This window comes from Panthera leo, chromosome A1, assembly GCF_018350215.1.
Source record: "Panthera leo isolate Ple1 chromosome A1, P.leo_Ple1_pat1.1, whole genome shotgun sequence".
NCBI classification, from domain to species: domain Eukaryota; kingdom Metazoa; phylum Chordata; class Mammalia; order Carnivora; family Felidae; genus Panthera; species Panthera leo.
The window spans coordinates 228,391,319-228,410,775 of NC_056679.1; positions in this window are offsets into that span (position 1 = coordinate 228,391,319).

Here is a 19,457-nt window from a genome sequence, read left to right on the forward strand (position 1 = left end):
GAGAGAGGGGAAAAGATGAAGTTAGAAAAGGTGACAAGATATTCCAAAACTGATGATACGAAACAGTATACAGGGTTTTGGAAACTCAAGAATAACAAGCAGGATAAGTAAAGAGAATATTTTACCTAAATATATCACAGCAAAAGTTCAGATCATCAGCTGGAGAATTATGTTTCCAAAAGCTTCTAGAGCAAAAAGATAGATTATCTTCAGAGGCATGAGAATTATTCTTACAGCTGACTTACTTCTCAACCACAAAAATAGAATCCAGTAGACAGTGAAAAAAAAAATATCTTAAAGTGCTTAGGGGAGGGGAAAAAAACCCCAGAACTCAGACAGATAAAAATATCTGTCACAAATGAGAGTAATATAAAGACATTTTCAGACAAAATTTTGAGTGTTTACCATCCAAGACCTTCTGTATGGCAAATAATAATGGATTTTCTTAAGGCAGAAATGAAAGGGATGCTACATGGGATACCTGAAATTAAAAGAATTCAGAGAAGAGAATAAAGTAGCAAATACGTTGGTAAATCGAAATGGATAAGTTGAAAAACATATCAGGCAAATACTAATGGGTAACACACCAGAAGAAAGCTGATGAAATTTATCAAATGATAACAAATGACTCTGGGGGCAAAAAGCATCATTGGAGACAAAAGAATTCAATGCACAATAAGTTTCACCTTATCAGAAACATGTAACAAGTTGATGCACCTGAGGACATAGCTTATATTTATATAGGAAACTCTGGGAGTAGGACAAGTAGAAATAAACCATCCACCATCATGGTGGGGGATTTGTCCTTATTGTCTTAATAATCAGTTGAGCAAAGGAGCCCAAAACTATCAGTAGAATCAAAGAAGATTTGAACAAACCACTAAACAAACTAGATCTGTTGTATAAACATACAACATGAAATATGTCTGAGAATTGACTACATCCAAGGACATGAAGCAAGTCTCAAATATTTTCAAAGGAACGAAGTGCTCTGTGATTACAATGCATCTAAGTTGAAAAACAAATAAAGGTAACTGAAAATATATCATTCTTTGACATTTAGAAAAAAAATAAGTGAATGATCAATAACTCCACAAACAAATAAGAAATTATATTGTTAATTAGTAAATGTTTAGATATCGATGACATAATTTCCCTTGTCCAAACCTTGTGGGGTGCAACTAAAATGGGTAGTCTTCAGTGACCAAACTAGAGAAGAAGAAAGGTTGAAAATTGGTAAGCAAAGCCCTTAACTTTACGTGTTATTAAAATCAGTAAAAAAAATAAATCCAAATGAATTAGAAGTAAATCAGTAACAATGAACTACTTATGTAGGGCTACAGCCTGTGTAAATGTTAAGTATTCAATCTTTTAAACATTGCTGTGAGGTAGTCTCTATTCCCCACACTTGTGAACGTGAGCAGACTAGCTTCAGAGACTCCGATTTAGCTACTATTCCATACCCTCTCTTGACAACAGAGATCTAACTAAATCTTAACAAAGTAGAAAGCAAGATGAAAATTGAACCACATTTAGCACTGACTATTCTAAGATCAGGCTTATATTCTGCTTCGCAGGGTTTAATACACAAGTTTAGCCAAGTGATCCCTGGATGACGGGATCGTCTACACCTTGAAGAACTATCCAGTGTGGACTTTCAGATAGCAGAATCTGGGGAAAGACATAAAAGGTTGATATCCTCATCTGTAAAACTGGGATAATGATGACAGAAACTACCTTATTTTGTTATTTTGGGGATTAAATGGGATGAGCTGTACAGAATTCCTGATAATGTCTGGAATGTTAGTGTACTACCTAAAGATAAGATGCCATTTCAACTGGCAATCATGTGCTCGCCACATATGAATTATTGGTGAACAGTAGCTATTGGTGGTTTGGCAATTCTAATTCTAATTGCTTTTCTTTGTTTCTCTTCTATTATTCCATTTTAATTTTAAACATTTCTTTGATTTCAGTTGTAATCAAAATTATTAGATTTTTATCTAATAAATGAATTCATTTTCTAAGAGGTTGGACTGATAAATTATTAACCTCTTAGGTCCAATAATGTAACTTTCTTCATTTTTCTCATAATAACAATCATAGCAGAGTTTATGTTCCTTTCAAGCAAATCCTCTGATCTAATTAACTCTATGAGATTCCTGCCCCTTTAACGTGCTTTTGAATTTTAAATAATACTCTGAGCTCATTCTTCCTTTTGACTGATGGGATTGTAATTCTATTTCTCATGCAATTTTGAATTGCATAAATTAGCAAGCCATTATTAAATATTTTATACCTTGATTGTGCATCTTTATTTTCAAGGGCTTAAACATCTCTGATGTGTTTTTAAATTCAACAAATATTATTTGTTCTTTTGCTCATGACAGGAAAATATTTCATAAGAGCTTGCAAACAAATTGTAATATATTTTTGGGTTGGGGCAATATTCTTGTAGATTTTAATAGAATATATTGAGAGGAGCTATTCATTTTTCTAGCAAAAGTGAATTTATGCAGGAAGTTGAGTTGGGACACTTCATCTTTTACATGAACAATATTATTATCTTGTGGTAGCCATGACAAATGTTGTTAAGTCGCCATTCTATTACTGCCTCTTGGCTTTTCATGATGCTTCTTCATTCTTAATCCCCTTCTCTAGTGCTTTGTCCTCAGCACTGATGAAAAAGTGTGGTCTGACAAATCCCTTCAAGTGGTCTCACAATAAGATTCTTATCATTAACTTGGTAAATAAGTTACAGCATTCACTTAGGGAGTTTGCCCAGCACATGCCATCCTGTTTTTTTAGGATTTTTTTTTAATTTTTTTTTTTTTCTTAATGCTTATTTATTTTTGAGACAGAGAGAGACAAAGCATGAACGGGGGAGGGTCAGAGAGAGGGAGACACAGAATCTGAAACAGGCTCCAGGCTCTGAGCTGTCGGCACAGAACCCGATGCGGGGCTTGAACTCACGGACCGTGAGATCATGACCTGAGCTGAAGTCGGCCGCTTAACCGACTGAGCCACCCAGGCGCCCCTGTTTTTTTAGGATTTAATGACTCCAAGAGTCAAAATCCTTCCCAAAATTTGCCCCTGTCCAGTTGTCATGGCTCTCCTCTATTAAGTCTCCCTAAAGATTTGACTAATAATACTTTAATCCTTTCATGTTATTATTCAAAAGATAACCACACATCATAATACTCAAAGTGACACATTATGTTGTGACTCACTTTTCTGCTTTTTTTTATTGATGTAATTTATATAAAGTAAAATTCATCCTTTGTAATGAATATTTTTGTGATTTTTTTTTAATGTATTAGTTATATAACCATGACCACAATCAAACTATAAAACAGTTCTGATAACCAAAGTTTCCATACCCTCTTATTTGTAAAATTCTCATCCCTACTTCCTGGTAACTACTAATCTGTTTTCTGTCCTGATAATTCTGTCTCTACAAGAATGATAAACAAATGGAAACACATGAGGTAGCGTTTCAGATCTGTCCTTTTTCTATAAGCATAGTGCATTTGATTTATCAGGAGCTCATTTCTTGTGATTTCTGAGTACTATTTCACTATATGAATTACCACTTCATCAGTTTCCATGTTGAAGTCCCATTCGGGCTCTTTCAAGTGTGTGCCAATTACAACTAAAGCCACTGTAAGCATTCTCATTTAGATTGCTTTGTGTAGACATAGACCGCCATTATATGTTTAAGGTTTTTTGATTTTTTTCGGTATAATTTTTATTTTAAATCAGTTTTATTTAGATCAGTTTTAGACTAACAAAAAATTGCAAAGATAGTAGAGATACCTCAAACTCGTTTTCCCTTTAAGATCTTACTTTAGAATGGCATGTTTGTTACAATTAATAAACCAATATATATTGACATCTTATTATTACCTAGGTTACCTAATATATTTAGATTTCTTATATTTTTCTTAGTGTACTTTTTTTAAACGTATTTTTTATGTGACAGGTTCCCATTCAGGTATGACACATTACATTGAGTTTATATGGCTTTTTAAACTCCACTTAGCTGTGACAGTGTCTCCAACTTTCCTTGTTTTTAATGATCTTGACAATTTTGGGGAGTAATGGACAGAAATTATGTAGACTGTCTCTCATTTGGGGTAGATCCGATGTCTCTCATGATTAGATGAGGTTTATGTGGGGTTTTTTTTTTTTTTTTTGGTGGGGGAAAGATCACAGGGGTCAAGTGCCATTTTTATCATATCATGTAAAGGATACCTACTGTTAGGATAACTTATCACAAATGCATTAGATGAAATATATTTTCTAAGACATTTCTTTCTTTTTTTTCTCAGGAAACTATGACATACCATAATTTTTAAGGACAATAATCAACTTAAACCACTTTTGTTCGCATGGAATTATAATATTAGGTCTTAAATAGCAACTCTTGAAGGTTTTAATCTCTTCATATTAACCGACCATGGAATTTCTTTCATCTTCTGTTTTATTTATTGACACTATATCATTGTGAAATGAGCTAAGATCATTGGATTCTTAGCTCTTGCAAGTGTTAGATACCCAAACTTGCATTAGTAACCTAATCTTTCTGAGACTCAGCTTTTAATCTGCAAAATTTAGTTAATTTAGTTTTTAAAAATGCAAGTTGTCACTTTACTATGTAATAGTATTGAGGATTTAATGAAGAAAATGGCTGGGAAGATGCTGTATAAAATATGTAGCACTGAAAAAAAAATATATGCTATGATAATTTTCACCAAAATGTTTTGAAACTCCAGACTGAAACATGGCATTCACACAGAAACTGTAATGACTGCAGTCATATTTGATGGGTTAAAGTCCCTGTGAAATATGTCTGGGTTTATACATCTCTTCAAAGTTACTTTTCTAGCCGTGATGCTGATTTGATAGAGAAGTTAGATGCACCAGGTACTTGACATTCACTTCAAGAGTTAGTGGGGAAACGTGAGTTCACAAAGGATACTAGAAGCTATAACCTAGAGGTAGGAGGGACCCCAAGAAAGTTTATTGTCACATAGGCTGGGAGATGGGAGTATCACTTGGAGGCAATCAACAGTGTTACAGCAGAGAGAGAGAGAGATCACATGAGAAATATGGAAAGGGCACAGTGCTGCTAAGTTACATCACTTCTTTTGAAGCTCCGGCTAGATATCCTACAGCAGTAAGGAGAGAGAGGAGTGAATGGAAAATGATAAACTGATGACTACATTTTTCAGTGTAGGCATGGGTACTCAGAAAATAGTACTCGTTGCATATTTTATTATTATTATTATTATTATTATTATTATTATTATTATTGCTATGATTATATTATTGAAATGCAACAACCACATTTTCTCAAGCCCTTTGATAAATTCTTCCAATCCTAACTCTTCTAGTAAAATGCTGCTCATTCTCCAAAAGGTGGGTATTATCAAACAAATGAAAACTGCCCAGGAAAATGGGACTATTCACCTGACAGGGCCAGAGTGTATAAGTTCAGACTGCCAGGGGTTCTTGCTGCCCACTTCTTGAAAACCCACTTGACCTGAAACTTTTGGTTTCTTCAAAACGGATTTCCAGTATGCTGGCCAGTATTCTTCACAGTGCAAACAACACTGAAGAAGCAGTTTAACTTTTGACTCTTTCATGCTAAGCTGTTGGACTTATCCTTTAACAATTAGGAAATGCAGGATAAGCAGGATCTTATTTAGTCAAGGAATCCACAGTTGGAACTGGAAAGTCAAATGTGAAATTGCTGAAACGAGATGAATTTGCATGATCATAAAATGGGATACATCTGTTCATAGCGTTCAAGGACAAGCCAGCACTTGCTATTCTCTGTCTAGGTATAGTTAGCGTATTTCTTGCCCTGTCTGTTTTGATGCACAATTTCTATTATTTTTAGATGGACTAAGAGAAGATTCTCTACTCTCAAAAAATGCTATTAAAATCCTGATATTGCATTCTAAGAATGAAAAAAATTATATTGTTACCAAAGGCACCTGTTAGCTGGAAAATATGAGAAGACACAACAAAACCAAAACAGAAAGTCGAAGCAAATCCTCCAAAAGAAACGTTATCTCTGCCAATTTTCTTTGCTTTATTGATATCAGTTTGAGAGTGTTTTAAGAACAGGATATGAGCAGATAAATAGTGACCGGTAGTTTGGTGTGACTATAATGAGGTCAGTACTAGGCGGACCCTGGGGAGAGAATAAAATTGTTTTGGCACACATTTCCCCTTTAAAGAACCCTTGGGTTCATGCATAAGAAAATATTCTTTGAGAGTATCTGTAACTGTCATCATCTTACACAATGAAGTCGAATTTAACAAAGATGATATTTCATGTGACATAGTGGGCCTAAGTGTTGCTTTTCATATTTAAGGAATTGTTGGTTAGACAACAGAGAGTGAATCGAGGGCACTTGCTCACTTGTTTACTTTAAGGTTCTGTAATTTCTGCATATGCAGCGAGCCTTGTATATCATTTTTGAATCTATAGTCAGAGGGATTGTTGTTTTTCCCAGTTTAAGATTAAGTCACAATAGCAAGAACATCAAACATTCACATAGTTTGCCTCATCTGAAGTTCTAATATTTTACTTTTTGTGGGATGATGCAAATCAGCATGTATCAGGGGGTGAGGTAGTGAAAGGGAAGTGGAGTAAGTTATCCAAAAGTCAAGAGAAACACTCCAAATTTTAACCCCCAAAACATTTCAGATTTTCTCCTAGGATAATTCTCTAAGTCTTTTTTTTTTTTAAGCTTATTATTATTATTTTTTTTTATTTTGAGAGATAGAGACAGAGAGAAAGTGCATGCACATGGGAGCAGGGGAGAGTCAGAGAGAGGGAGAGAGAGAATCCCAAGCAGCTTCTGAGCCAACATGGGGCTCGAACCCACGCACCTTGAGATCATGACCTGAGCCGAAATCAAGAACTGGGAACTTAACTGACTGAGCCACCTAGTCATCCCAGGTCTCTAAATCTTCCTCAGTGATTTATTGTTCACAGGAGAGATTTGTAAGTTTCTGAAACTTGATAATTGTTTTCCGGAGATTTATCTAAGAAGTTAGGTTTGTTTCTAACATGTGATTAAGTTTCCCTAATCACTGAATTTATCCAATAACTTTTGCTAGAAATAGAAATAGTTACTTGGCTTCTCTCAGAGGTCATTGTATTTTTTTCCAATCCTAAACTGTGATAGCCACAGACATATAGGATTGTTTTTCCTCCTCTGGTGATACAACATGCAAAATTGTCCCTTTCACTACCTCACCCGTAAAACAACAACGAAACAAAAACTGAACCAAAAATGGACAAAAACATTGAATGGAAGAGAAAATTAACTGGTCCTTTTACAAAGGGAAGTCAGGTCCTCCAATCATACCAAACAATTGGATTCACAAAGTAACATGGACTATGACTTTATAGACATTTTATCATGGGAAGTTTTGCCTGTCCTTCTTTCCCTACATTTTCTTTCCTAAACTTTGAAGATTTTACAATCTATTACCATGTTCTTTATCTTCTAAAAATGGATATGGTTTCCTATAACTTATTTATAATTAGAAGTATTAATATTGACTATTAAGGTATCATCTCCTGTATTTACAGACATTAAAACATTTAAGAATTTGAACACAAAATATGTCAGAAAGCAAAGTTTCTAGAAATAAATCCTGGTCAGGCTGTCATGGAAATAGAAGCACCTTGGAAATCAGAGCATTCAGGAAGGAATACATCTTTTAATTTTTTGATCTTCCTAGCCTGCTGACAATGCCTTAGAAGGAATCTGAGGCTTCCATTCTGCTATCTGCATTCTTTTAACTTATTCAGCCTCCAGGAAGGAAGAAAGGAGATTTTGCATTAATTACTCTACATTGTGATAGTCAAAACAAATCTCAGCAGGGAAAGGAAGTATAATGTATAAATAGATTTGGTGAGGTGAGTGAGCACAGAGATGGCTTGTCCCTCTCTCTCTCTGACTTATAGGGTTCCAAATTTTATCACACCACTGTGAGATATTAGGAGACATTTTTCCATGTAATATACGTAGGTTTATCATCATGATTATTAGAGTATGATTTTCATGAGGAAGCTTCAGTCAACAAGTGTTCTGATATTTATCAGTATGTGAAAATCCTGCCTCTAATTTTTAAACTGTAACATGGGCTAATGAGTGACTTACAAACATTTTTAACATTTGTGGGAGTTTGTGTTCTTGGTTTGTTTGACATTTGCGCTTAGAATCTCTACAGTATGTAGATTTACACAACTACTTTCAGTAGGTTAGCAAAACTACTTCTTTCTCTAATATAGTCACTTTTTCATGTGTTAACTCTTTGGGGGGGTGTTTTAAAAGGGCCAGAGAGTGAGAATTCTGAAAAATAGGAATTAAATATTAGAAGAGGATCACACCATTTTGATCCACATACAAAAAATTAGTCCCTCCTATGCATTGTCATATAGGAGGTGTTCCCGGTGATCTAAATGCAGACATAAATGAATGGATGGAAGGTGTTAACCATTTATTAATCTCCTTTACTATAGGTGAGAATGTTATGTGGGCCATTGACATTGAAACCACAGCAAATAACGCTTTTTTTTTAAAGGCAGCTTTCCCACTGCCAACAATATAAAAAATACTTTTAGATGACTTCCTGTGTCTTTAATTTTAACCTTAATTTTATTGACTCCAGGCCTATGGAAATGTAATTAAAATGTCAGCCAAAATTTGTATATTTCTGGTTTTTTTCAACTGTCTTCTACACCTGTGACCAGACTGCCATGCTTGTCAGAAACAATAAAAGGAAACTCTCCTAGCCACTGGGAACAGATCTGCCCACAAGACCACAGGGAAGCCTGCTCAGCCAGCAAGGGCTCTTTTAAAATCTGTTTGGCACTACAAGCTTTATGCAGGAGGTTCTCTTGAAGGTTGTGCTTATATCATTTATTTTCAAACAAATTTCTTCTGTTGGATTATGAAATCGCAGTGCAATATTTCCAATTCAAAATTTTCCATCAAAGTTACAGAAGCTATGAATTTGCAATCACAAGCTCCAAGCATTAAGAGAGAGAGGCTGTGATCTCAGCTCTATGTTCATTCTTTCCCAGAAATGAATGTTTCCCCTTATCCTAAAAAATGAAGAGACGTTAATTGAAGACAAAAAAGTGAAGGTCCTATCTCTTTGGCAGGAGGTTTGATCCTGACCCAAATATCAGTCCAGATTAAAATGAATTCAATTTTTTTTTTTTTTGAGTGTGCATCCCAAATATCAATTGAAATTCAAATGCTATTCACTCTAGGTAGAATTTAAATATGTTCAATTGACATGATTGATTAATGTTAGCATTTGAATAGAAAGTAGAGAAAAGCAAAATTGGTCAATTGTTTTCCCTGATAAAGGTGGGGAGATGTTGGAAGACCCAGGAAGGATACTGGCAAATTACTTTCACAATTGTCATTTCATGTAATTTGGCTGCAAAGAAGAGGGAGATAAATTCAAATCTGAATGTTCTCCATATGTCTTTTCATTTTTATTCTAAATATTTACACATTTGGATTTTACATATTTTTGCATTCATAAGAAAGAAAAAAGAAAGAGAGAGGGAGGGAGGAAGGGAGGGAGGGAGGGAGGGAGGAAGGAAGGAAGGAAGGAAGGAAGGAAGGAAGGAAGGAAGAGGGAGAGAAAAACAATAGAAAGCTAAAAGGAAACTTGTTTTGTGTTTTATTTTAATGTCATCCTTCTGGGTATTGAACCAAAGAGAATTTTGTATATGCAGGATGATTTTATAAATTAATTTCGTACTCACATATCTCTTGGCAATTTAATATATATTAATAAGTTCTCTTCATTGTTAACTTGTAAATGTATAAATTTATCTTAAACATGTAACAGAATGTCTCATGTTGTTCTGTGTTCTTTAAATCTCAGTGTTAAGATAGAGGGAAAAAAGCTACATTATTTGGAAAAATAAACAAAATATGGTCCTATTAAGAATGCAGAATTAATCATAGAAATTTCTAAGTTATTATTTCTATAGTCTTATTCACTTATATCCTTTCAGGTTTATTAACAAATGACAGTCAAATGCTTTACAAATGCTAACAGATGGGTTGAAAACAGTATTTGATTGTATATCTTTATGTATGTTAGTAAGTTTTTAGAATTGAAATAAAACTTTACGGCACATGACTTTGCTTACTTAGATTCCATGCATTGGATTTGTGGAAAAAAAACCCAATATGCTAAGGAAGTTAATAAATTAAGTAAGCTTTTCAGGTGCAAGTTACTTGTAAAATAGATTTTAAAATAAAGTTAAATTTATTAAATTAAAAATAAGTCTATAAGACTGCTATCTTTTAAAATACACGTACAATAAAATGCAGTAAAGCCAATAGTACATGCAAGCCAAATATTCTATCTTAAGTTAAATCATTTTCACTTATAAATAGAACATAAGAACAAGGCCCTTTCTTTTAATGTGAGTCTATTTGAGTCTGATTATAAAAGTCTTATTTTTCATGCAACTTGCACAAATAGTTATAATGCATCCATTTAGGATTATGTGCTTTTTAAAAAAGGCTTAATGAAAAGTTAAAATCATTCACAATCCATTTAAATCCATTTAGTGCTTTTTGCTTATTTTTATTTACTTGTTTTACATAAATCTTACTGACACTTAATTGGATATTATACTTTTTTCATCAAGTAGCCTTCAGCAAGTTATTCCAACATGGTCATGTTTTGCTAGCTATATTTCAATTTTTTCACTCTTCTTTAAGATGTTTCTTAAAATTTGATCAAACTACACAATTGATGAAGGAGGTTGGGGTAAGCTGAGGGCAAAATACAGGCTCTCACACACACACACACACACACACACACCCAACACACACACCCAGGTGGAATTTGTGTGGTATTCCTCGGACACTCCTGGCTACCCAACAACAAAGGAAAGGGGTTTAGGTGCTTGCCATGGTAATGTGGGACACTAAGGCAAATGAAAAATTAAATTCCCTTACTACCTATAGCCCATTGACAGGTCCTTGAGACCAGAAGAGTGACCTCCCTCTAGAAGCTCAGCTGCCTCAAGGATGACATTTTGCTGGCGACAAAAGAGAACCTTAGCTTAACATTATCCCAACCTCAAGGATCCTGTAAGTCAACTTCCTTTATCTCAACTGCCCCAAGATATATGCTGGCAATCATCCTCCAAGCTTAGCCCCCCCCCAACCCCCCCGCCATATATCTGAAGGGTCTCGTGACTGGGGTTTTGTTAAACGGTAGTTAAGTGGTGTTTCCCTAATAACAGCTAGCCCCTCAAGGTCATGGAAACCTTGCTTCCAAAATACCTTAGAGACTTACCCCCTGAACCCCTCCCAACCTAAGGGTATATTATGAGTTATCTGTCACAACCCCAGTGCAGCTCTTCCTCCCCATGGGTCTTGTCCCCATGCTTTAATAAGATCACCCTTTTGCACCAAAGACATCTTCAAGAATTCTTTCTTGGCACTGGCCCTGGACCAACCCACCATCACCCCAAAACGTCATTACAATGATACTAGAAGGAACATTTAATGCTCACCAAATATCCATGTATCCCCCCGCACAGCACAACCTATCCTACAGTCTGTTTGGTACAATGTAATAGACTAGCTTTGGATTATGTGTTGTGGGAGACTGTGTGTAAACTCCTGCATGAAGCCTGGAAGGTCTGTTTGTTCTCCTTGTTCTCTTTCCACGCACCAGGAAATCACACACAGACATTGAAAAGAAAACACAAATGACAGGATGTCTTGTGGTATCTTGATGAAATCAGTCCAGGTGTTTGATGGAGGATAGCTACCTGTCATGCAACATACAGCAGACTTTCCATAAGTAAGCTTTTGGGGAAAGCCATGAGACTTTGGGGTTGTTTCCACAACCTTCCCCAGGTTACCCTGACTGATATAAATGGATTAAGACCTAATGCAGTTGACTCTTGGAAACTGTAATAAGTCACCAGGTGGGAATAGTTGTACATTGTTGTACTTCAGAGTAGCACATTAACAGAAAGTTCTTAGCCTGCCCTGGACATTAGTCAGCATGTTTTGTGGAAAGGAATAAACTACATGGATTAAAAAAGTTCTATTGTATGCCTGAGTATATATGTCACTAATTTAAACGCTTTCCCAAGCATTGTACATTTATAAGATTTAATCTTTTGAATACAGAATATTTTAAACAGATTCAATTGAGCTTCCTAGGATAAACCCCCCACATATTTTGCAAATGAAGTTGCCTTATTCATTTGATATAATACATTTTTAAATTATGGTTTTCCACATGTTGAGAAAAAAATAATAATATTAAGCAGCAAGAGGTGAAAGGAAGGATTCTACATTTTAAAATCCAACTCTGCTGTGTGAGGTTTTGATGATTTGGAAAGCCCTAATGGTTTTTCTATATCCCCTACAGCAATGAATTAAGTACTGAGAATGAATAAAGGCAACAATAACACAATTTAATAAAGTACATTAATTAACATATGTTGAATGTTAACTAATCTCTTATTCTGGCAGCAAGTTTTACCAGCCAGAGGGCAGTACAATATAAAGTGAGTACATCCTACCCTCCTCCTAAGAGAAATTGGAGAAGACTGACAGTGACTCACAGGCCATGTTAACACATTCATTTCTAAATTGAAATTATTCAAGCAGAGTAAGCTTTCATTTATTTATTTTAGGGGTGTTTCTCACCTAAATAAAATATAACGTGTGATCTGTAAGAGCAGTATTATAACTGCGATATATCAACAATCTCTGTAGAGTTCTACTTTATTAATGTGATTTGTAATTCCGTACAACTTAGCTCATGATATTCAGGCACCATAGTATAATACCTGCTGATTAATATTTGCTCTGGAAATGGTAATGTGCTAATACGACTTGGGTAAGGAATGAGCATTGCTGATTGACTGCACAAGGGGAGTAAATAACAATTCTACCCAGTAACTCATCAAAATGACAGGTGATTCCATGGAGATTTTGCTAGTGAAAATTAATCACCATTGAATGAGAAAGTATTTTCAAAGTTCTAAAGACAAAGATGTTAAAATTATGAGATTTCTCTGTTCTTTTCAAATTTTATTATCCTTGAGAAATTTTTGCCCTCTGTTTTGTATTTGTTCCTCTTGTGTTCTCATACTATCACGTATTACACAGTACTCAGCAAGCAGTGTAAATAACTAATTGATTAATGTAAATACACGGGTTATGGATTATTTTCTATTTTCAAGGAACTGCGTTAAAAGTGGTAAAAGAGGGTGTTCCTGGGTGGCTCGGTTGGTTAAGCGTCCAACTTCTGCTCAGGTCATGATCTCATTATGAGTTTGAGCCCTGCGCCAGGTCCTGTGCTGACAGTGCGAGCCTGGAGCCTGGTTCAGATTCTGTCTCCCTCTCTCTCTGCCCTTCCTCCATGCGCGTGAGCGCGTGCGCGCGCGCTCTCTCTCAAAACTAAACATAAAAAAAAAACACGGTAAAAGAATAATAAATTTGGTATTATCTCCAGATGTCCCATAATATAGTCAGAGGTTGTTTTATAAATATATAATTTTGACATACCTAAATGCTTGCTAAGTGCATGTTTGGTACGTGCAGATATTACTACAGCTGTGAAGACGAAAAAAGTTTGAAGTTAATAATTATGATCAAACATACCAGAAAAGATTAAGCAATTGTTGGTACAATTCTAGTTGCTGAATAGTTAAAAACACCTGTATCTTTTACTCTCCTAAAATATGTTTTGGCATCAAAATCTATTGTTCTCATGGTTATTGCAGTAATGCTCTATTTAGGAGATGAAGACGATAGCTCATTTCTTCACTAAGTTTTTCTATGATAGCTAAACTTAGGCCCCATGACAGATGACCCTGTGAACTCTATATTCTTCTACGGGAGTAATTATCACAGTAATTTCACTTTTATTACAAGTATTTGTCTCATATCTCTTTAAACTCTATGACCTAACTTAAGCTTTATGATGAAGAGTATTCATCTTATTGATTCTTCTGGATTTCATATGAAATCAACGATTCTGATTGATCTTCTTATGTCCTTTTATGAGCCATGTTAGTTTCATGTTTCTAAGTGTTAGGCTAGGTCTGGTCTTATTTGCAATGTGAGTTTTTATATACAGATATGTCTGATTCTATAGCTAAAGATCGTTTTCTTAACAACAGGTGTTCATAAAAATCTTTGGAGACTGGGAAAATAAAGACCCAGAGCACTGAATGTGAAAGACAATTTAATATTATTCATGCAATAGATAGAGAACTAAACAGCAGGGTAGGTGTATAATACGTATGTATGGATTGCAGGACACATGAAAGAATAAAAGAAAACATATCCAAGCAAAGATCCAGGAATTTACTTTTTCTTCCAAAGTCCTGCTACAACTTGGGATCTCCATTTAATACTACTCTGAAGGTTCTCCTGTGTCTGTAGAAGGAAGTGGATTCTATTACTATGAGAATTTTCAGCATGGATTGTTGCATACAATGCTTCTTGTTCAACACACACCAAGTTTTTGCTCATTTCAGTTCTTCAATTAAACATTAAACATTTGGCTCATTTCATTTCTTCAGTTTGTATTTGTTTTTTGTAAGTTTAAAATTAAATTCCTGAATACATATGTAATTTTAATTCTTTACTACAGTTTATATGATTTAAAGCAATTTCTAGATGAAAACCCTAAGGCAACTACAACTATTCTGAAAAATACAGTTCAAAACAGCTTCTCCTTCGTATCTTATTCATCGGATTACTGATTCTGAGACACTAACTTCCTATGTAGACGACCAATGTGTGCTTATGTCCACACATATTATTAAAAGATATCAATAATATATTTTAGTTCTTGCTTCTATTCTCCTCCATTGCAGATTATATGTGATTTTAAAAGTAAAGCTTTACTTCTAAGACATGCATAAATAAAAAGATGTTAATTTTGTGCAGCTATGTGACAACTGAGAATTAATTGTTTGGATTGACATCCTAGGCATGCTATGTTTGTCTAACCTGTTACAGGACTCTAATCTCTTCAAGTCTAGAAACTACTAAAGTATACTTTGACTAGAGGGGCTTGGATGGAGACCATGACTGTTGATTTGGATCAAATTAAGGAGATTGTGCAGATATCAACCGTACTAAAAATTGACAGAAACATGCATCGACAGCGTTGTAATCAAATTGTACTTAGGAAGATATAAGGTTGCTCTCTGGCAGTAGGTTGGACATGGTGAGGGTTGTTGGGCTTTGAGCTGAACACAGTCGTAACAGCATCTGAAATTCTAATAACGGTGTCCCCAAGAAAGGACCCAATGGAATAACTTGGATAATAGGGCAAGTCTGTTTCATTATATTAAAGGCAGGAAAAGCATATTAGTTTTATTCTAAAATTCTACATGTGGACGGTCACAGGATCTCCTGTTTAGAGTTAGCTTAGTTCCTAAAATCACTTGAGCAGTTTACACAGTTCTATATTCTACAGGTGGAACAAATAAATGCTTGACAAAATTAAAACAAATGGGAAATAAACATAGGAACTATTGGTCAAGCCTGGGATAAGACTGACTTGGGGAAAAGCTTATTTCTTAAGCTTTTCCTTATTTCTTAGATGTTGGCCACAATTTAGCAATAAAGATATCTAGGATCAAAAAAAAAAAAAAAAAAGTAAAGCCTATGGTATTTAGATGGAATGTAAACTGTTAGTTCTGACACAGGAGTTTTATTTTTCTTATGGATACTACTCAGTGAGAAGCATGCACTATGGGTTGTTGGAAAAGATGTTTAGTCATGTGTAAGTAATGACTGTAAATATTGAAATATGTTTCCTTGTGGTCATTTCTTAGGTTTTATACCTGTGTTGAGGTAGTATAATCACAAAATGCAATTCAATAAAAGCAATTCTTTAAAGGGCCTAAATACCAAAATCAAAATATATGGCATGAAATAAGATGAAAAATCCATATGTGGCAATGGATTTCAGACTAATTATCAAATGGAAGACTACATAGCCTGAGGAACCTTGAGGAAAGGTTAGTAAAATTGGGAAGGACCCCAAGCATGATAGTAAAAGTATCAGATCATGGAGATGGCCATCAGGAAGGAACTGAAAGGAAATTAGGAGAATGTAAACTGCAAACTGGAGAAAAGAAGACCCTTGTTATTTAGTAGCGGTAATGGGGCAACACTGTAACCTGCAAGGCATGAAAAATAGGGTATGTACCTAATGACTTGGTAATGTAGTTAAGTAGATTTCCAGACAGAACTGGTTTCTTTCTGACATGTAGGAAAGATACAGACAGAGGAAGATGGACTAAAGATAAAAAAGCAGGGCCTCCTGGATGGAAATATAAAACCCTTTCTCATTCTCACTCTCTCCAAACGACACAATTCTCAAACTAAATAATAGCTTCTAAAGCAAAGGTATGATCCAGGTTGCTATCAGGTAAATAAGATAGAAATATAACCAATGATATGATGTAAAACTCTTTGTTAAGACTTCAGAAAGATCTGGGCATGTTGGATGGCTCAGTCAGTTAAGCCTTGGACCCTCAGTCTCAGGTCAGGTCTTGATCTCAGGGTCCTGAGTTCAGGCCTCATGTTGGACTCTGCACTGGCCATGGGGCCTACTTTAAAAAAAATGACTTCAGAAAGGTCTAAGGAATTTCTTTGAATTCATGAGCTATTTTTATGGAAAGGAAAGATGACTCAGAAGGGAGTTCCAAGAGGCAGAAAGAACAACTACCAAGAAGAAAGTCTGAGCCCTAATGGCTTGATTTGATTTGAGGTTGTTTACTAGTATGTGAAAACAAACATGAAATCAAACAAAAAATGTTCTTTTACTTTAAGTCTTCTGCAAGTTTTGCTTCTGCATGGAATTCTGGGTTGATGGTTCCATTGTTCTAGACCATGTACTACTCTTGATGAAATCCACATCCTGAACTTTGGATCTCTCTACCCTGTGGATAGCACAGAGCTTGCAACTTCCTATGCCGTCAAATATTTCTCTACCTAATTTCTCCCCTTCCTCTACCCACAGATTTGGCTTTCCTACTGTTTTCCTTGACTAATGGACAGTTTTTCTAGACCTATCAATTTTCTAAGGAAAATCTCCAATGGAACACCCTCATTTTGGATTTGAATCTCAGCTTCAGTGCTTAATGAATTGGGTGACTTACTTAAGCCCTCTGTGTATTTTTATTTGTAAAATATTGACTTTTGTAACATCTACTTTAAATTTTTTTACTTAAATGAATTAAGTGTAAATTAAGTGTAAACCAAGTAAGTGTTTAGAGAAGTGAATAGAATTCATTATCATTGAAGATATTTAATTATTATTTATTACCTTGCCAGAATTGTTATCACATCGCCACTGTTTGAAGTGACCTGCTAAATGCCTATACCCACGAAGCCAACATGTTATTTCAGACTAGACTGCCACTTACAAAGACTCTGGCAGGAGGTACCAAGGAAAATTCTTAAAAGCAATGACCTCATAGTCCTGGGCACTGGCTGATGGAGTTAGCTTTTGCAAACTTTCTATGTTGTAGATAAAGTCTTCAGTTTTCCTAAAATGTTTTCCACTTAGAAGTGCTATAAAAGGGAGAACGTTGGCTAAACTTCATTAATTTGTAATTTAACATTTCTATCACATCAGTTTTGTCAGTTAAAATCTAAATGTCTACATGGAAAAATAATGCTATTTAATAAAAATATTAAGTAAAGGTTTCAAAATGTCCCCTGTTGTCGTTTATTCATTCTCTGGGAGTTGTTTTAGAAAGAGAGAAGGCAGACAAGAAAATGGATCTTTGACATATTTTTATGTTTTCTTCATCAGTAGTGGTCTCCGAAGGGAGGACATTCTGCTCTGGGGGCATTGCATGGCTCGCTTTTAAGGCCTTAACTTCTAAAGCAATATCAGAGAGAGAAAAAGAAACAAAAATGGCTTTAAAACAAAGCCCAGAAATAACAGATATTCAAGAAGAAAAATAAATATGGTATGATATAATAAAATATTTTATTTGGCAATACTCCATTAGTACCGTTTCGAGTGGCTGCTTAGTAGATGGGCTACAGTAAGTGCTCTAATATCTTGACACAGTCTCTTTAATCGCTTGAGGAGCAAGGGGGATTTAATACGATTCTAGAGATTTTCTCCATGTTGAGATTATGATGAGGTATGTCACTGTGAGTACATGTCTGTGCATGGGGATCAGTGTGTATTTGGAAACAAAGAGCATTCATTTTCTTGTGGATGCTTTACACAAGTGGTTGCATAGCTTTGTGAATAATAGCCCAGCTCCTAAAGGAACAGGGCAGGGGCTAAATTATCATGTAGTCAATTTCAAACAACCCGGAAGTGTCACTGTGTAAAGTTGTATGACACAGCCTTACTACTGTCACTAGAATGCGTGCCATTAAAATTTGCAGATTATCAGAAGACCACATTGAAAAAACAGAAAAACACATATAGGTGATCACAAATCCAGAGACTATGAGAACACAGTGTGTGTATTATAAGGGATTGAATGAATCGTCCCTGTGGGACCTGGGAATAACTAGAAGATGCCTTTATGATAAAATTCCATGAAGTTCTGTCTCAGTAGGTCTCATTGGATAATCACTGATAGAATGGACGAGAGAAAGGAAAGATACCCGTTGTTGTGGTAAGGCTCTTGATGAGGATGCTCTGAGCACCCTTCTGAAGCCTCTTTTCCAGCCCATGCTCCATTCACTAGGGGGCCTGGAGAATTGGATGCTGAGCATTCACAGCTGTCTTTTCCCAGAGCGGTGCCTAAGCCAACCAAGATCCTCGCTCCAGCTCCAGCAGGGAAAGACTCTGTGCATCCCTAATGCTCACCCCCAACAGAGCTCGGCCGAAGACACAGGGTTAAAGGGACAGGTGCTTGACTCAAAGGAGAGACCTATTTTGTGGTGAAATTCAAGCTCTAGAGCTTTCTCTGGATCAGGCCCATTCTTGCTTTGATGATTTATCCTTCTTTGGATTTTCTCTCTCTAGTTCTAAGAACACTCACACAAAGGCCCCTGTTCTTTACAGAAGACGATAATCATAATTTGGACAATGCACTTTGCAACTCTGTTTTGCTGACCAAAGCCACTAGGTATTGCTTATTTCCTTGTAAGAACTTATTATTACTAATTTTTGTAACATGGAGTTAGTGATCTCAGTAGAGAACTACTTAGATTAATACTATGAATCTCACATAATTTTTCATTTGGTTTTCTTTATAGGCACAAAAGTCTTCATTAGATCACTTTGTGAATCTTTTTTGTTTGTTTATTTTGAGAGAGAGAGCGAGCTTGAGCTGGGGAGGGGCAGAGAGACAGGGAGAGAGACAATCCCAAGCAGGCTCTGCACTATCAGAACAGAGCCCCAATGTGAGGCTT